General features: G+C 42.6%; 1 long non-coding RNA gene across 2 annotated transcripts in view; it reads right to left on the reverse strand.

The window, feature by feature from the left end:
• The window catches only part of LOC122565405, a 100,032-nt gene that overhangs the window by 1,993 nt on the left and 77,443 nt on the right, over positions 1 to 20,596 (reverse strand). Inside the window, exon 4 of one of the 2 annotated variants that reach the window (XR_006316156.1) lies at positions 17,340 to 17,375. The exons of the other annotated variant lie outside the window; for it this stretch is intronic. This is a non-coding gene — a long non-coding RNA (uncharacterized LOC122565405). Of the gene's footprint in view, positions 1 to 17,339; positions 17,376 to 20,596 lie in introns of those variants that run through there. 2 annotated transcript variants of the gene reach the window in all.

Below are 20,596 nucleotides of genomic sequence, written 5' to 3' on the forward strand. Positions count from 1 at the left end.
ATGTTGCGGCTGTACAGGACATTGGTTAGGCCACTGTTGGAATATTGCATGCAATTCTGGTCTCCTTCCTATCAGAAAGATGTTGTGAAACTTGAAATGGTTCAGAAAAGGTTTACAAGGATGTTGCCAGGGTTGGAGGATTTGACCTATAAAGAGAGGCTGAACAGGCTTGGACTGTTTTCCCTGGAGCGTCGGTGGCTGAGCGGTGACCTTTATGGAGGTTTACAAAATTATGAGGGGCATGGATAGGATAAATAGGCAAAGACTTTTCCCTGGGATTGGGGAGTCCAGAACTGGAGGGCATAGGTTTAGGGTAAGAGGGGAAAGATACAAAAGAGACATAAGGGGCAACATTTTCACGCAGAGGGTGATAAGTATATGAAATGAGCTACCAGAGGATGTGGTGGAGGCTGGTACAATTGCAACATTTAAGGGGCATTTGGATGAGTATATGAATAGGAAGGGTTTGGAGGGATATGGGCCAGGTGCTGGCAGGTGGGACAAGATTGTGTTGGGATATCTGGTCAGCGTGGGCAGGTTGGACCGAAGAGTCTGTTTCCATGCTGTACATCTCTATGACTCTATGATTCTAAGTGTTTTTCTTAAAACTTGAAAGCCTTTTACTTGAGGCAGTATCTGTTAACTATAACCAAACTGGCCCTAAAACCCTTCAACTTAGATTTTTCGGAGTCTGTGTCTTTTACAACATCTCTGAAAAAAAGCCAAGGACAATATAATCATGTTAAAGGAGCAGCTTCATCACACATTAGCAAAGACCCCTCCTATCCCCATAAAAATCTCTTCTAACCTCTTCCATCAGGCAGAAGATGAAAAGCTTAAACACACATACCAAAAGATTCAAGAACAACACTTTCACTGCTGTTATTAGACTTCTGAATGGACCTCTCAAATTTTAATTTTAATGTTGATCTCGCTCTTTGTTCATCTCTGCAGCTGTAACATTGTATTCCTTGCTCTGTTCTATTACCCATATGCACTTTGTATGGTTTGATCTACCTGTACTGCATGCAAAACAAAACTTTTCACTGTGTGTAGGTATATATGACAATAATAAATCCAAAGAAAAGATAAAACAACTGGATCTTGGTGTTCAGGGAACAATTTTAAAGTTTGCAGATACACAAAACTTGCAATAATTATAATCTGTGAGCAAGACAGTGTGAAATTTGAAAATGACATTGACATATTGGTGGAGTGTGTTGAGAGATGGCAGATGAATTTGAATACAATGAAGTGTGAGATCATGCACTTTTGTAGGAATAACATTAAGAGACAATATGAAATAACAGGTACAATTATAAAGGGAATGCAAGAGCAAAGGGACCTGGGTGTATGTATGCTCGGATTGTTGAAGTTAGTAGGATAGTTGGAGAGAGCAGTTAAGAAAACTCCATGTTCTTGGTTTTATTAATAAGGACATAGAGTAGAAGAGCAAAGAGGTGATGTTGAACTTGCATAAGACAATTGGTAGACTTCAGCTGGAGTATTGTGTGCAGTTGTGGGTGCCTCATTATGGGAAAGATGTGAATGCATTGGAGCAGATGCAGAAGTGATTGACAAGAATGGTTGCAAGGATGAGAAACTTCAGTTATGATAGATGGTTGGACTGTTCTTCTTGGAGAGAGGGAGGCTGGAAGGAGATCTGATGGAGGTTTTCAAAATCATGAACATGTTAGAGTAAATATGGAGCAAAAGGAACAAGAACGAGAGGGCATAGGTTTAAAATGATGGGCAAAAAAAGCAAGAATAAATTTTTTTTACACAGTGAATATTTAGGGTTTGAAATGCACTACTGGAAATATGGTGGAAGCAAGTTCAATTGAAGCATTCAAGAGGGCATCTCGATAGAATTAGTGTGCACGGGTATGGAGAAAATGCAGGAAGTTGACAACAGGTAATGATGCTCATTTGACGAGCTGATGGTCTGAATGGTCTTCTTCTGCACTTTATCCACTCCATGATTCTGTGATAATGTAGGTCAGGTGATAAATATTTGTCAGGTTGCTAAGAAAACTTCAAAGTTTTCTTATACTAAATGCCTAAGAGGGCAGTTAGAACCTTGATTTGAATACTCAGTCGAAAGACAGTGGAATAGACTAGTCATTTAGACAGTGTGTGAAGGGGGTAGGGACAGAGAGAAACGGAAAGGGAGGGGTGAAGGAGTAAGAGTGGTGGGAGTGGAGGTGGTGTAGCAAGGATGTGGAAGTGGATGGGAGTTGGTGACCATGATATGGAAGAGCTGGTTTTGGAGCTGGTTAAAAATCACACAACAGCAGGTTATAGTCCAACAGGTTTATTTGGAAACACTAGCTTTCGGAGCGTTGCTCCTTTGTCACAACCACCTGATGAAAGAGCAGCGCTCCAAAAGCTAATGCTTCCAAATAAACCTGTTGGACTACAACCTGACATTGTGGGAGTTGATGAGGAAGTGGAGGGGATGAATGAAAGGGAGCCACAGGGAGGGAACTATGGTGGCAGACAAAGTGGTTTGGGGGAAGGAGAGTGTATGGAGGGGGAGGGGAGTTATGAGAGAGTGGGAGGGAGAATAAAGCAGGAAAAAGGATACAGAAGGTAAGACCAACAGTGGAGAAAAAGAGGCAGGGACTGCAATGAGTGAGAAAGTGAAGTGAGCAGTGAGTAAGACAGATATGTTGTCTTGCACAGTGAGAGGGAAAGCAAGGGAAAACAGTAGGGAGAGAAGTGAGGGGACAGAGTGGGAGGGAGACAAGGGCACAGAAAGGGTGAGGTAACAAGGGATTTAGAGACTGATTGATTGTGCAACAACAAGATATATATGGAGAGGTTGGTGCTATAGAAATGGAGGGAGAGGTGACAACAGTGTGAGAGTCAGGCAGAAAGTGATGTGATAAACAGATAAACTGTGAATGACTGACAGAGAAAGGAATCATTGAGCAAAATATGAAGGAAAGAGAGGAGACAGAGATTGATAGTGACAGATCGATAAGGAACGAGATGGATGCAGAACAATGCCGCATATCTTTTCTTATTGTATCTGGATTATTCTGTGATTTAATATTGACTGGACATGAAGTGTGACTGACTTCACTACCAAGTGTCAGAGTTGCAACTTCAGAAGAATTGTTACTCCTGCAGAATATGATTGAATAGGACTTGCAAGCAGAAATCTGACTAGTTTCTTACTGACTACTTCAACCAGCATCAGCTAAAGTTTTTTTGTTAATTTGAACAAAGGAACAGCCTTGAATGGGCTGGATACACTAAAGAACAAACCATAACTCAATCGTTTTGTGGTAAAAAAGTCTAAATCAGAATTTGGCTGGGAAAAACTACATCATATAAATCATTTTGAAAATTTTGAGCAAAAATGATTGTAGTTAAGATGTGAAATACTGTGATGGTGTAGGAATAACAATGGAATGTTTGGAATAACTGAAAGATAACTGAGGTTATTTAAAAGATTTCTTCAGCGACCATACAATTTCACCTTTTAATTATTGCCAAAATTCAGGGACCTTTGAAACTTTACATTCATATTTAGTCCTTAATGATAACTGTTTTGACAAGTATTGTGAGATATACATGATGCCTTGAGTTTGGAAATTAAGATTACTTTTCTTCACCCAGTTCTTGGTTTACTGCCTTGTGCCAATGTTTTTTGAATGCGTTAACTTGTTGTGCTGGCATTTTGTAGTCACTAGATCCCTCTGATACCTTAGGTGAAAGTGAAGACTGCAGATGCTGGAGATCAGAGTCAAGATTAGAGTGGTGCTGGAAAAGCACAGCAGGTCAGGCAGGATCCGAGGAGTAGGAAAGTCAACATTTTGGGCAAAAGCCCTTCATCGGGAATCATTCCTGAAGGGCTTTTGCCCGAAATGTCGATTTTCCTGCTCCTCGGATGCTGCCTGACCTGCTGTGCTTTTCCAGCACCACTTTAATCTCCCTCTGATACCTTGCTCAATATGTAATGGAGATTTACAGCAATGTAAAAGGCCCTTTTGTTCCGTCATGTCCACACCAGTCAAAGTGGTGATGTAACTATTCTAATCCCATTTTCCAAAGACTTTGACCAATAGTTTTTATATTTTTTTTCTTTCTTTTAGATCTGGATGTTTTTCTTTCCTTTTGGCTCTGCTTTGTTTTTTATTTCTACTGTTTTTGCACTGGAGAATGGTGACATTTTACACTTTTCACTGTACTCCTGTACTTGAGTACATGTGACGATAACATCTAATTCTATTGTTACTTTTATTTTTACGAAAGAAAAATACAGTGAAAAGTGTTTAAGTCACCATACCACCTACATTAATAACAAAAGGCATAACCAAGAAAAAAAATTTAAAGATCAAGACAAAGTCTATCTTAGTTCAATTCACGGCTTTTGGGTTTGGGATAAGGCAGTACTGCTGCAAGACTGCCACACCGGTCCACTGGCATAGCGCGCTGCAAAACTCCACAGAGGCCACGCCAAGGACCAATCTCATCGTCAATCCCGGGAAAGAAGTCATTACAAAAGACGACCAAAGGAATCGTGGGTCTGCTGGATACCAAGCTGAAAACATCTCTTCACTGAAGCCACCGCTGGCCTCCACTGACATAGCAGCCAATACTGGGTCTCTGTGCTTGCTCCTCCACCTGCCACCTTCTTGACACCACTTCCAGAGACCCGTCCCTGACTGACCAGCTGCTGCACAGTATTTCACACAGTGTAGCACTCCCTCAGGAATAAGCTGAAGAGTCAGTCAAGCTCATGTGTCCAAGATTCTGGAGTGGAACTGGAACCGAGTGTGACCACGGAGTAAAGTGTTGTCTCAATTGGGAAGAGTGCACTGATAATCAAGCCCTACTATTCCATAAACTGTCACAAATGTGTAATTAACCAATTAAACGACCAAGATTATCAATTCACCTGACTGACACTACTATTCAGGGCAAAAGCAGTTCACATTAGGTTTCATCATAACAGGAAATAACTCAATTCCTTTGTGAACTAACATATTTTTAACAATGGTAAACGTGAATGGGTTACTCTACGACAAAGCAATTAGGTTTTTCTTTTTCAGTCACCGAGAAAGAGAGAGCAGGTGAGAGAGCAGCTTCTGAATGTCTCTGTCTCTGAGCCACAGAGAGAATGTGCATCCCATTTTTAATATCAAAATCCACTCACCAGATTAATGGCAATTTAAGTCTCAAAAATGAATCTATTTTATCAGTGAATATTTTGTTTTTTCTCACAATGAACCAGATAGTTCAGAAGAACTCCCAAGGTGGACAAAGAAAAATTAAACAAGAGAAATGAAATGGTGTCTACCCAGAAAAGATCTTTTTCCTCAGTTACACATAATTGATTTTAGTTTATCACTCTGAAACTGGACGTATATCCATAAGCTTGATTTGGAATTATATACAGCTACTATAATACCCAGGTATAATAATGCACAAGTCTGTAATGAACAGCAGTGGACCAGTCTGAAGGCTGTCATTAGGTAGTGTTTCCTTAACTCAAAGACTCCTGGTGCCATTCTGTCTCATAAGGTACCAACCTCACCGCTGTAAAACATGCAGTGAAAGTGTCGACTTCACAATCCTATTTCATCTGCAACTTGCAAAACTGTCCTGGTGCTCCTAGCCATATAGCAATCCAACTTCTGCTTTTCAGTTTATGGTTCAAAAGGAAATAAAGGTGTTATCCCTTACCGAAGTCTGTCACCAACATGTGGGCTCTGTATTGATCTCCGGTAGCTTATTCCATATTTAATCAGCCCTTAATGGGAATATTTACAGCGAAATTGAGAATTCTGTTTAGCAGAAATATTTGGTTGAAAACTCAGACACAAGAATGATTGTACCATGCAAATATGAAGCTTTCCAAATGGATTGATACTCTGAGGGTTAATATCACAGTATCTCTACCTATCAATAATATATTACAAGTCTTACATCTGCATGCATTTCCCGTCAACTTTTTCCATTATAAATTCCTATGCTCACTGTTATAATGGAGACTACTTATGTAAAGCTTGTCAGGCTGTAATCACACCCTCCGGCTAGTGGAAGGACTGAATTACATCTGCACACCCTGGTCCAATTATCCCCAAGCCTCTAACCTTGTTTCACTTGAAGGCTACACTTGGTCTTCAATTCCCAAACATGCAAGGCAATGGGAGATTGACTATTATGTGTATTTGTCGTTGTGCAACAGCCTGAATCTATCAAGCATTTGTGTCTTTCTTTTGCCTGAATAATATATAACAGGATGAATGAGTAATGTTTATGCTATGTAATGTTACACAAACTAAACTATTCACATTTGCCTCTGCCCTCGACTTTCAGTCCTGCACTCGTTAAAAGACACTGCTGCTGCTCAGCAGAGACTTAAATCTTCTCAACCTGTACTCCAGCCTTGGCTGTCAGTTTATACTGACATAGCCTGTCTTCCTTCTGCAACTATTTGTTGGGCCAGGAATGTGGTGAGGCTGGCTGCTCCTTTTCCTCTTATTCACATCAAGTAACCTAAATTCTCTTCAAAAATGAACCTTAAGGGAATTCAGAAACAAAATCAGAAATTGCTGGAAAAACTCAGCAGGTCTGGCATCGTCTGTGGAGGGAAAGCAGAATTAATGTTTCAGGTCCAGTGACCCTTCTTCAGAAACACTTCAGAAATTTAAGTCACAGTGATGGGGCACATCTTCAGATTAAACAAATGCAGTGACTTCAAATTGAATTCATTTGCTTGACAGGATGTGGATTCAGATTCCATAATAAGTGAAAAGGAATTAACAACATATGGACTTTCATGGTGGTTAGATGTCTCAATCCGCTTTACAACCAGTGGAGGACTTTTGAAAGATTATCCATGTTGTCATGTCAGAAATGCAACAGTTTGCACACAGTAAACTACCAGAAACTGCAATGTAATAGTGACCAGAAGACCTGTATTCTTTTGAGTTGATTAAATTATAGTTATTGGCTCGAACATGAGGGATATCTTCTTTGAGATAATGCCATGGGATCTTTTACATCCACACCATCCATAAGAATTAGAAATAGGAATATGACATTCAGCCTCTCAAGCCTGCTCTGACATTCAATAGGATCATGACTGTTCCAATATTCCACATGTCCACTTCCATCCCTTTTCCCATAAGCCTTGATTCTCCTAACAATCAAGAAATTATCTATCTCAGTCTTAAATGTATACAAAGGCTCTGCCCTTATAGCTCTCTTAGGCAAAGAGTTCCAAAGACTGAGTCTGAAATTGCTGTCCCTTTTTTCTGAGATTATGCCCTCTGGTTCTAGGCTCTCCCATGAGAGGAAACATCCTCTCAGCATTTACCCTGTCAAGTCCCTTAAGAATCCTATATGAGATCACCTCTCGCTCTTTTAAGCTCCAGTGAGTAGAGCCCCAGCCTTTTTAACCTTTGCGCATAAGATAATCCCTCCACACCAGGGATCATCCTCGCCCTAACACCTCATTCAAAAGACAGCACCTTCAGTGTTGCACTGGTATGTCACCTTTGATCCCATGGCACTATCTCAAAAAGAATTTACAGCCCAGGAACAGGCCCTTCAGCCCTCCAAGCCTGAGCTGATCCAAATCCACTATCTAAACCTATCATCCAATTCCTAAGGATCTGTATCCCTCTGCTCCCTATCTACTCATGCATCTGTCCAGACACACCTTAAATGAATCTACTGTGCCTGCCTCCACTACCTCTGCTGGCAATGCTTTCCAGGCACCTACCACCCTCTGTGTAAAGTACTTTCCGCATGTAGCGTTTAGAGCATGGGACCTGGGGACTTGCAGGATTATGGGGAAGGTGTAGGGGAAGGAGAATAAATCATTAATTCTATTGAAGAGCCAGTAGAGGTATGATGTATGAAATGATCTCCTCCTGTGCCATATACTGCTATCTATATTCTAAGCTGACCTCTGGAAGAAGGAGGGTTGAAAGGCCTTTGATTAGTTTATGTTTCATTTCCAAACCTTAATGGGCCACCTGAGATGCAAACATGTTAGCGAAAAGTAACAATAATAAATTTGTTGAGAATCTGAACTGGAAAAAAAGTAGGAAAGCAAGGTGGGATGTTTTAGATTTCACACAAAAGACACAGAATAGACCGGTGAGGGAAATAAAAGTGTCAGAGTTATAGATTAAAAAGAGTTTTGGAAAATGTGAAACCTGGCAGCAAAGAGAGAGGCATGAAAGAATGTAGATGGAAGGAGAAAAAAAAATTGCTGAACTTCAGATATGAGAGAAACTGAAGAGCAGAAGCCAAGGGCTTGATAAACAAGGTAGAAGGTAAACTATAATTCTGAAGTCAAAACAGATGATGCTGAGAATACATATTAGGGCTCGTGAAGATCTTGGACAGGTCAATGTTTCCACTGTTTTCAAGAATGGTCCCAAAGCATTAACCTTCCTTCTGTTTTAGATTCTAACCTAACCTGGTAACTACCTTCAGCTTGTACTGTTTAACTGTCAGACAGAGTGACTGTAAGCATGAGGGAGAGCAAAGAAGCAGTGACAGGAGAAACGTTTGGATATGACCATGTTAGGCTGCATCTGAGTCTGTGTCAAGCTGAATTGAAGGAGGAATGAGAGTCAGCATGGTAGAGCTCTGAGTTGAGAGCGTGGCTCTGGAAAAGCACAACAAGTCAGGCAGCATCCGAGAAGCAGGAAAATCAACGTTTCGGGCAAGAGCCCTTCATCAGGAATGTGCTCATGAATCTTAACATTGCTTAATACAATATTATCTATGTTGATGATACTGGGAGTAATTGTGAGTACATTGTGATGGTTATAATGGTGATAGGTTGATGACTGCCTTTGGAGCTATTAGTAATTATGCAAATTTGAAATTATGCAGTTAATAATGAATGCATTTAGGCAAATAACAGGGAAAGTGACAGGAAGAGTTCCACTTATATCTGCTTTCATAATAGCATCGGCTTGATTGAATTTTATTCTCTGTAAAATCCATCCAGTATTCACATCTGTAAACCCTTTATACCTCTGTTAGAACTACAATAGATTCTCCAAGTCAACGGTGTAGCCATGGATACCTGCATGGATTCCAGGTATGCCTGTCTCTTTGTGGGGTGTGTGGGACATGCCTTAAGCCCTACTCGGACTCGCCCATCTCTTCCTTCTCCCAAATATTGATGATGTACTCATTTGCTGCTCTCATCCGGAATTGGAAAAATTCATCAGTTTTGCTTCCAATTTCCATCTTTTCCTCACCTTCGCCTGGTCCATCTCTGACTTTGCCTTCCCTTCCTTGGGGGTGAGAAGTAATTTCTGAGGATAGGCTGCTCAGCAATATCCTTTACAAGCCCATTGGCTGCATTTCTTCATACCTTGCTTCCTGCAATGATTCCATTCATTCTCCTAGTTTGCCTGTCTTAGTCACATCTGCTTTGATGATGCCATCTGGCACCAAGCTGCCACCAACATGATTCCTTTATCCTCAACTGAGGTTCCATCACCACTCCACCCTATTGTAGTTGACAGTGCCTTCAGCCATGTCATACCCATCTCCTGCACTTCTGTCCTCATCCCTTCCCCTTCTTCCCAAAACAATTTGTCCTCATTTTCCAACCCACTAGAGTCCCCATTCAAAGATCATCCTCTGCCATTTCTGCCACCTCCAGCAGGATGCCACCATTAAACATATCTTACCCTTCCCTTCACTGCCAGCATTCTGCAGGGACTGTTCCCTCTGTGATATCCTGGTCCACGCCTCCATAACTCTGAACACTTCCTCATGCTAAACTCCAGTGAATAGAGTTCTGACCTGTTTATCCTTTGCTCATAAGACAATCCCTCCATATCAGGGATCACCCTAAGCCTAACTCTCTTCCAAAAGACAGAACCTCCTTCAGTACTGCATTGTTACCTCACCCTTGATCTTCATGTGCTCAAGACCTGATGTTTTGAGCACAGGCCTAGGGGACTTAAAAGGGAAACATTTTCAGGATAATGGGGAAAGTGTCGGGGAAAGAGGTGCAGACACACTTGCCCATTCACCTCCTCCCCCGTCACTGTCGAGGACCCCAAACACACCTTCCAGGTGAAGCAGCATTTCACTTGTATTTCTTTCAATCTAATCTACTGCATTCACTGCTCACAATGCAGTCATCTTTACAATAGTGAAATGAAATTGCAGACTGGGTGACTGCTTTGTGGAACACCTCCACTCTGTTCATAGGAATGACCCTGACCTCCCAGTTGCTTGCCATTTCTAGAAACTGCCTTGCTCTCGTGTTCACATTTCTGACCTGGGCCTATTGGAGTCTTCCAATGAAGCCTAACACAAGTTTGAAGAACACCACCTCATTTTCCGCTTAGGCACTTTAAAGCCTGAAGATCTCAACATTGAATGCAATAACTTTAAAACCGACTACATTATGTCTCTTGTCCACTTTTCTTACATTCTCTCCCAATGACCCCCACTCCTCCCCTACAGCTTGATTGTGTCTTATTTGCTTTACACTTTGTAGAAAGGACCAATTCTCTCCCTTTTACACCTTAATTTATACCATTTTCACATCCCTTTTTTACTTTCTCCACTATTAACAGGTGCCCTCTGGATCCCCCTCTGCCTCTGTCAAAAGTTTAAAGAACAACCTATTTTCCAACACCTTTCAGACTGAAGAAAAGTTATACCAGAGTCTCAGTGTTAATTCTGTTCCTCTCTTGCTAGACCTGCTTGGTTTCTCCAGCCTTGTATCCGCAGAGAAACACACTGCACACCATTTGAATCCAAGTAAGATCCGTTACACAACCCCTGCATGTAAAGTGCAATGAGTACAAAACCAGAAGTAATTTCATTACAATGAAAATGTATCCAGTTCTCAAGCCTTAAATGAGCCTCATAGAGTTAATTGAGGAGAAAGTGAGGTCTGCAGATGCTGGAGATCAGAGCTGGAAATGTGTTGCTGGAAAAGCGCAGCAGGTCAGGCAGCATCCAGGGAACAGGAGAATCGACATTTCGGGCATAAGCCCTTCTTCAGGAATGGGCATAAGCCCAAAACGTCGATTCTCCTGTTCCCTGGATGCTGCCTGACCTGCTGCGCTTTTCCAGCAACACATTTCCAGCTCATAGAGTTAATGCCTGATGTCCTATCTAAGCCACAGTTACTTGACCTTTGCTGAAATAAAGGAAAGTGTTTGCACTATCATGTCACTATTCACTGCCTCACAATGTCATAACACTATAAGAAATAGGAACAGGAGTAGGCCATTCAGCCTCTGGAGACTGCTCTGCCATTCAACAGGATCATGACAGATCCAAAATTCCTCACATTCCACTTTTCTGCCCTTTCTTTCTAACTGTTTGATTCCCCAACTGATTAAAATCGATCTATTTCAGTCTTTAATATACATTAGGACTCTGCATGTACAGCTGTCTGCGCCAAGGAGTTCCAAAGACTCTCAACCCTCTGAGAGAGGAAACTCCTCCTTTTCTGAGTCATAAATTGGTGCCTCTTTATTCTGAAACTATGCCCTCTGGTCCTAGACTTTCCCTTGAGGGGCAACATACTCTCAGCATTTACCCTGTCAAGCTCCTTAAAAATCTTACATGTCTCAATGAGATCACTTCTCATTCTTCTAAACTTCAGTGAGTAGAGTCTCATCTGTTTAGTCTTTGCACATAAGACCATTTTTCCATTCCAGGGATCATCACAGTGAATGTTCTCTGAACTTGTTGCAATGAAACAATTTCCTTCCTTAAATAAGGAGGTCAAAACAAATCACAATACTAGTCACTGTTTCCATGAAGCAATTGGAACAGCCAATTTGCACACAGCAAGCTCCACAATTAGCAATATGATTACAACATGGCAATGTATTTTCATAGTGTTGGGACTGAGAGATAAATATTGGCGAGGACGTTAAAGAGATCTCCCCTGCACTTCTTTGTTATGGACCTGAGAGATCAGTGAAGCAGAGTCTTCAGTTTATTGTCCATTCCAAAACAGTCAGCCCCAACAGTACTGCAATCCCTTAGTACTTGGTCTGTCAACTCCAGCAGTGCTGCACTCCTTCAGTACTGCGTCTGTCAACTCCAACAGTGTTGCGCTCCCTCGATACTGGATCTGAACTCCAACAGTGCTGCACTCCTTCAGTACTGGGTCTGTCAACTCCAACAGTGCTGCACCCCTTCAGTCCTGGCTCTGTCAGCTGAGTAGTTGTGCCAATTTCCTGAGTGAAATTTGAATTTTCTGATGCAAGAGGTGAGAATGCTGTCCACTGAGACACATCATGCTGAATGGACTCCTTAATTATTCTGTAATAATATGCTATAGTTTGTCTAAGTACATTTGGGCAAGAAGAGCACTAAAAAGTACTCGAGCTCCTACCCCAGTGGCCTCCTTTGGAAAATGTATTCCAGGATGTATGGGGGCGTCAGCTGCATCCTTTAGATTACTGCGAGGGTATTTTAACAGATGGCTTGTGGAAAAACAGGGAGGCACAGACGGAGACTTGGACAATCTCAAGAGACTGACTTCAATTTATTAATACTGGCAATCTGCCCAACCTATTGCAGCTGACCAGATTCAGTGTGGAGCAATGATCGTGGACTCCAGGTGAACCATGGGGCACGGGAAGGGTGAATGCAGTGAGCAGATTGTCTGGGTTATCAGTTGCCCAGATTAATTTGGTGGATAGTCAGATTCCTCCTGGCCTGACAGAAATAACATTTCAACTACCCTTCCTACCTTAGCCTGGAAGTGATGACTGGTTTTCGAACCCAATTTACATAAAAAGACTCCAGTTGAAAGTTTTCATGAGCCTTTCCCCTGTGTTAGGCAGGCAAATTATCTTCCTCTAAACTAATGATGGGAAGATGGCGAAAACCCTTGGCCAAGTCCACTGTTTTGGTACCTGCTGTGCACAGGAGGTTATGATAGCCCTTTCAGGCCCTTCCACGTATAAAAGTATAAAGGAGGCCATTCAACCCATTGTGACATATCTGATTCTCTGCACAAAGCTCTACAATTATCATTGAATCATAAAATAGTTATAGCATAGAAGAAGGCCTATGCTAGCTCTTCCCAAGAACCATTCACCTATTTCACTTTTCCTATTAGCATCATTTTTTTTAAATTTCCCGTCAGAAAAACATCCAGTTCTCCTTTGTAAGCCTCAATTGAATCTGTTTCCAACACACTTTTAGGCAGTGCATTCTAGATCCAAACCACATGGATGTCATGTTACCATTGCTTCTTTTTGCCTTAACTTAATCACCTTAATTTAATGTCTTCTCGTTTTTGACACTTCCACAACGGGAAGTTTCTCTCTTTCTGATCTGCCCAGCCTCTTGGCTTTTAAATCTTACATTCAAGTCTTCTCTTTTCACTCTTCACTCTTCACCCAGGAGAACAGCCCCAGTTTCTCCATTCCCCGTTCGCCCACCAAATTAGCCCCACGCTAAGCTTCTTTCCTATTGCTACACAATTTTATCTGTTCCGGGCAGAAATCTAAATTTTCTTTGCAAGTTGAAGCTTAATCAGTTTCCACTGCTCTGTCAGTCACTCTGAGCTTACCTCAATGTTCACAGCATCCCTACTTTGCCTTCTTGCCCTTTGCCCCTCAGCCAGAGATACCACAGTCATAGTATTGCTGTACTTTCATGACATTTGGCTTGGACACAAATCCAGGAAGCTTTCATCTTTGTCGGCAGTCTTTAATCAAGTCAAAGGAGATAGCCTTCACTTCAGAGGGATAATGGCATGGTTAGTCAAGGAGAGCCTGTGATACCAGTCTAAGAGATTGGACACAGTCAGTCAGCCACTCAGGGTTGTCAGAATCAGGATCCTCTCCCCAGAATTGTGAGGTGCTGAATGTCAGTGCCTCTTTATGCCCCATAATGGGCTGTTTCCCTCCTGGAATAAGAGAGAGGCAGGTATTAAGGGAGGTGAAAGTGAGTGGCATAGCTGTTACCTTTGGCGCTGTTGGAGAGACGTTCCAACTGAGTTAGAGGCAGCCCAGAGGGCATGCAAGGTTTATGGTGTCAGGGACTGAAAGTGAGTGCAGGCAACAGTGAGAGTGGTAGAGCATAAGCTTTTATGGGAGGTTGGTACAGTAGTAGAGGAAGAGTGAGTATGAGGCATCAGAGGGAAGATTGTGGTACTTGTACTAAGGGATTGGGCAAGATTACTGACCTTCTTCCTACAGTGCTCTGCATTCCTCCAGGTGGCTGAGACTGCACTAACGAGCAACCTCAGACCAAGCTAGTGTGGTCTGGAGCAGTGACCTCCTCTGCCAGTACTGGGGGAATGAGGATATTCTGCCTCTGCATCACACTGTGCACCAGGACTCCCAGGTCCCTACCTACAAAGCAGGATAACTAATTTCCTTTGACTGTCATGTCTGGGACAAATGTCAGGAATCGTGCAGGAGAGCTTTGGACTAACAGTGGTTGTCCTGGCTTTTAAAGACAGCACTGGCACCAGGGATATCAGTCTGTTCCAGGATACTCTGGAACTGAAACCTGTAATCCATTCTAAAGGATGAAAGACTTAACAGCAATCTAGGTTTGTTCAATATATCTGGATTAGTGGTGCTGGAAGAGCACAGCAGTTCAGGCAATATCCAAGGAGCTTCGAAATCGACGTTTCGGGCAAAAGCCCTTCATTTATTCCTGATGAAGGGCTTTTGCCCGAAACGTCGATTTCGAAGCTCCTTGGATGCTGCCTGAACTGCTGTGCTCTTCCAGCACCACTAAGCCAGAATCTGGTTTCCAGCATCTGCAGTCATTGTTTTTACCTTGTTCAACATATCGTTTTAATTGCATGACACTATGATCTTTTGCTATAAATCCTGCCCCACTAGCTACCAGAAGAAGAGGCAGTGCTCTGAAAGCTAGTGCTTCCAAATAAACCTGTTGGACTATAACCTGGTATTGTGTGATTTTTAACTTTGTCCAGGATATCTCAGCAGTGGCGAGTTGATGGGGCTAGAAGGGCACCAATCAGATGGTGGTGGGGATTTGGAGGCAGTTAATGAACTGAGTTTGCTGAGATGTGGTGAGAAACCTCTGTCAGTCTCTGGTGGGAAACTTCCAAAAAGCCTACTCCAAAACAGGTAAGATTCAGAAAAATTCTGGGTGGCTGATGAAGGAATAGTTTGAGAGGTCAGCAGTTTTTCGAACATGATCGTGAATGTTTGCACACACTAATAATTAAATTAGCTTAGATTTTTATTGGAAAACTTTGTTCCACCGCAAGATATTTATTACTTCCTTCAGTAAAATTATATTGGAGAGCATTTTCAAATTCAAGGATCAGTGCACTGACAATGAGAAGAATTTCAATCTGTGACTAGCTGGATTATTGACATATTGTTATTATTTATTGCTTCCATTACATAAATACCACTTTTCAGAACAATGTTAGTCGATTAAAAGTAACTTGATCAATTTTGCCTTTGGTTACAGGATGGGAGCAGCAGGTCTTTCAGATTTTTTCTCTCTCGCGGAATTGATCTAAAAGTCTGAATTGAACAATTTGTAATCTGCAAACTAGCCACTATAATTGTTTCCAAACTGATTGTCAGTGGAAAAAAAATTCAGTGTCAATGAGATGAATTTACCATGCACCCTCCATCAAAAAATGTATCTGAATATGTTGATTTGAATTTTACATGCATCTGATATTACTGTATTACAAATGTGAAATTGAGAATGTAAATTGTTTACTTCTCTTCCCATGCTTCCGCACTCATCAACAGCACATCCCCAGAATATATTATACCTCTGGAATGCGTTGTTGGCTCATGTGATGTGGGCTGACTTTCCACAGGAAGTCAAGAGGAAGCCGGACTGCCTCTTGGCTGGAACAGAGATTGCATCCTATGGTAAATAAATGATTTCACAGCCAATGATCATTGGATGGCCAATCTGATCTTGAGGATGGGTTCTGATCGTCTGAGGGTGCACAGAGATGCAATTTTAACAGATGCTTTTGCTCCCAAGGTGTTTGGCTGGGGAGTTGCTTGCAGAACACTTCCCTTGTCTGGGGTATCTTAAATGAGTGGGTCAAAGTCTCAGAAAATAGTGTCGACCATTTAGGATTGACATGAGGAGAAATTTCCTTGATCAAAGTATTGTGAATCTTTGGAAGTCTCTAGCTTGGAGAGCTGTGGGTGCTCCATGATTGTGCACATTCAAGTCAGAGATTAGATTAGATTACTTAGTGTGGAAGCAGGCCCTTCGGCCCAACAAGTCCATACCAACCCTCCGAAAAGCAACCCCCCCCCAACCCATTCCCCTACACTTACCCCTTCACCTAACACTACAGGCAATTTAGCATGACCAATTCACCTAGCCTGCACATTTTTGGACTGGGGGAGGAAACCGGAGCACCCAGAGGAAACCCACGCAGACACGGGGAGAATGTGCAAACTCCACACAGACAGTTGCCTGAAGCGGGAATTGAACCCGGGTCTCTGGAGCCGTGAGGCAGCAGGGCTAACTACTGTGCCACTGTGCCGTTCACGATTGAAAAATACAATGGGAATCAAAGAATACAAGGATAGCTCCTCAAAGTGTAGATGAGATAGAAGGTCAGGCAGGATCTTATTGAACAGTAAAGCAGGCTCGAAGGGCAGAGTGGCCTATGCTTGATTCTATTTCTCATGTCTTTGAGTTTCTGTTTCAGGCTCTTTGTCTCTAGCAGGAGATGACTGGCACACTGTTAACTGTAGGTAAGTGAATGTGTTTTGAATGTACCAAAATGGGCGGCACGGTGGCCCAGTGGTTAGCACTGCTGCCTCGCAGCGCCAGAGACCCGGGTTCAATTCCCAACTCAGGTGACTGACTGTGTGGAGTTTGCACATTCTCCCCGTGTCTGCGTGGGTTTCCTCCGGGTGCTCCGGTTTCCTCCCACAGTCCAAAGATGTGCAGGTCAGGTGAATTGGCCATACTAAATTGCCCGTAGTGTTAGGTAAGGGGTAAATGTAGGGGTATGGGTGGGTTGCGCTTCGGCGGGTCGGTGTGGACTTGTTGGGCTGAAGGGCCTGTTTCCACACTGTAATGTAATGTAATGTAATGTAATGTAATCTAATCTAATCCCATACTAGATGTGTTTGGATGGGTGATGTGCAGTTATGATGCTTAAGGACTCATGAGGGGAGGTCAGGCATGAAGTCCCAGCCAATCTTTTGCTGTCAGTAACGCCTTTTTAACGGTGAGTTGCCTTGTTGAACACTGCATCCATGTGTTGTAAATAGATCCACAATGCCATTAGAGAGGGAATTCCTGAATTTTGACCTCGTGACAGTGAAGGAACGGTGATATATTTCAAAGTCAGGATGCTGCCTGGCTTGGAGGGGACCTTGGAAGCTGGTGGTGTTCCCATGTACCTGCTGGAGCAGATATTTTCAGAAGTTAGTATCAGTAAGCTGGAAATACCATGTATGTTTATTTGTTCATGGAATGTCAGCATTGCTGGGTGAGCCAGCATTTATTTCCCGTCGCTAATTGCTCTGGAGATGGTGATGGTGAGCCACCTTTTTGAGTTGTGGTGTAGGAACACACTGCTATTGTGTAGAGATTTCCAGCATTTTGATCCAGTGCAAGTTAGAAAGGTGGGACATATCTGACACGATGAGTAAAGGGAGAAAGTGAGGACTGCAGACGCTGGAGGTCAGAGTCGAGAGTGTGGTGCTGGAAAAGCACAGCAGGTCAGGCAGCATTGAAGAACAGGAGACTCGATGTTTTGGGCATAAACCCTTCATCAGGAATAGATGATGAAGGGCTTATGCCCGAAACATTGATTCTCCTGCTCCTCAGATGCTGCCTGACCTGCTATGCTTTTTCCAGCACCACACTCTCGATGATGAGGAAAGGCACCATTACTTTCAACAAAGTTCCATTGTTAAAACACAGATTTTGAACATTTTGTATATGTTGAAAGACAGGTTTGCACTTACGTAGTTCAATTCACAGTATCAGAACATGCCTAAACACTTTACTCCTTTAACAAACATGGATATAATGTATTAGATAAAGAGTCACTGGGCTCGAAATGTTAACATTGCTTTCTCCACAGATGTTGCCAGACCTGCTGTGTTTCACCAGCAATTTTTGTTTTTGTTTCAGATCTCCAGCATCTGTAGCTCTTTGTTTTATTTGGTGGCTATGAAGTATCATTGAAGTGTGAATGGATGAAATGGAGCAGCCATATTGTGTACAGCTCCAGATAGCAATGGTTGGATATAAAGAATAGCAAAGTACTACTGATGCTGGAAATCCAAAATAAAAATGGAAAATGCTTGAGAAACCCATCAGGCATGGTATAATTGAATTGAACTGAATGAGCTTTATTATCCCATGGATAGTTAAGATAGAGTGCAACATGGAAGGCTGAAGGGACTGTACTGCGGTGTAATGTTCTATGTTTTATGTTCTATGTATTCAAACGTGTACAGTGAAAAGTTGATAAGTTGCCACTTACAGTGCCACCTTAGGTTCAAAGATACTCAGGTACAGCTCCTTCACTGACAAGACTCGTCTTCCTTAGTGGAGAAAGTGAGGTCTGCAGACGCTGGAGATCAAAGCTGAAACTTTATTGCTGGAACAGCACAGCAGGTCAGGCAGCATCTAGGGAACAGAAGATTCGACGTTTCTGAAGAAGGGCATGTGCCCGAAACGTCGAATCTTCTGTTCCCTAGATGCTGCCTGACCTGCTGTGCTGTTCCAGCAATAAAGTTTCAGCTCGTCTTCCTTAGTGCCTCAAATGCATGTTAATATAGTCTAGATTAGAGTGGTGCTGGAAAAGCACAGCAGGTCAGGCAGCATCTGCGGAGAAGGAAAATCGACGTTTCAGGCAAAAGCCCTTCATCAGGAATGGAGGCCAATATAGTCTTGTATGTTCGAGGGATTGCCTTTAGTTTGTTTGGATAGATTCAAAGTCTAATTTTGTTTTCCTTGATATGCTAATGTACAGAACCAAATTGCATTTGAGACTATACAAAGATATTTGTTAAGAATAAAATATATTTGTGAGATAAAAAAAGTTAGTCATAGTGTAACAATGTCACCAATGCACGGTGCCAGCTTAGGTACACAGTACCTTGGTAAAATCTTTAGTTACAGAACAGAGTATTGAAGAAAAAAAAATTACATTACAGCTATACACAGTGTAACCATAGGTCAGAAAAACACCAAGTTAAAAAACAAGTATCATAGTCACTCCAAGGGCTCTGAGCAGCAGACTAGAGCAGGGGGCCTCCACATGGTCTAATCGCTGGCTGTCGTCATGTTCGACACTGGGTCACTGGTCGCTGGCGTCTCCACTGCGGGCTGACAGTCACTGCTTTGGAGGCAGGGAGATAGAGGCCAGGGTCAGGTATCCAAGGCCAAAAGAAGGGAGGAAAAGAAAGAAAAGAAGAAAAAGAAATGGCAGAGTGAACGAGCTCGAGCTGGAGTGTCCTACTTCGCCGCCATCTTACCAGAACCTGTGGAGCAGCAACTGTGGATGGAGAAACGAGAGTTAACATTTTGAGTCCAATATGACTTTGGAACAAAAGACCGGTAGAACCATGACTTTTCAGTTCCAAAAAAGAGTCATATTGGGCTTGCTCCACAGCTGCTGCCAGACCTGCTGAGTTTCTCCAGTAATTTCTGTTTTCTAATTTATATTCAGATCAGATCTTTGTTTTTGCACTGACTGAGTGGTTGGCCAAGACACCAGTCTGAAATAACGTCATGGAATCTTTCATAGCAGCCTCAGAGGACATGCAGAGCTCACTTTTAACACCTCAGTTGGAAGACTGTACCTCAGACAGTGTAGCACTACCTCTGAACTGCATTGCAGCATCGGCCTGCAATTGTGGGAAATGAACACACCATCTTCTCAATCTATCAATGAGCCGCATCTGACCCAACCATTTGTTGAAAGCGTTTTGATAGTTCACTTTATTAAGTGTGTTATTGGGACTACTCCCTTCCTTCTGCAAGGTTACAAACCTAAAATCTGACACATGTCAATCACTTTATCGCCATCAAGTTCAGAATGATGAGCTGAATTTACCAGAAATCGGCTAAGTGATCTTTTAGTTGTGTTTCGTGGAGGGTTTCTCTCTTTGAGGCCTCGTGAGTTTTCTCATACTCTCAGCCCAAACTCACCTCGCTGACCAGATATCAAACCCCTCTGGTATCCTGTTAGTGTGATGTCTACCTGATACTCCCACTTGCTGTGGGTGGAAGTACACCCCCACTGCTGGGGCATCTCTGTTTACCTGGTGACAGCTGTTAAAAGCTGTTGCACACACAGTCAAGCATCAGCACTTTAGTGCTGCCCTGTACATTCTGCCATGTTTGCCCTGGACTTGGCAGATAAAGGAAAACTGGAGCACCAGTTTGCAGACAGAGACCTGGAGGTCAGGATGGCACATAGAAAGGCTGTCCTCTTTCCCCCAGCACTGCCAGAGGAGACCACAATACCAGACACTGCCAGCCTGGACTGAGGTTGCCCTGTGGGTCATTGAGGTATCATCTGTCCTGAGGAATACCCAGTAAGGTAGCAATAAGGTTGCCAATCTTCTTTACTCCACCAGAGTAAGTACCAGCATCTTCTCTCTGC

This window comes from Chiloscyllium plagiosum, chromosome 31 (assembly GCF_004010195.1).
Source record: "Chiloscyllium plagiosum isolate BGI_BamShark_2017 chromosome 31, ASM401019v2, whole genome shotgun sequence".
In the NCBI taxonomy this organism is placed as follows: domain Eukaryota; kingdom Metazoa; phylum Chordata; class Chondrichthyes; order Orectolobiformes; family Hemiscylliidae; genus Chiloscyllium; species Chiloscyllium plagiosum.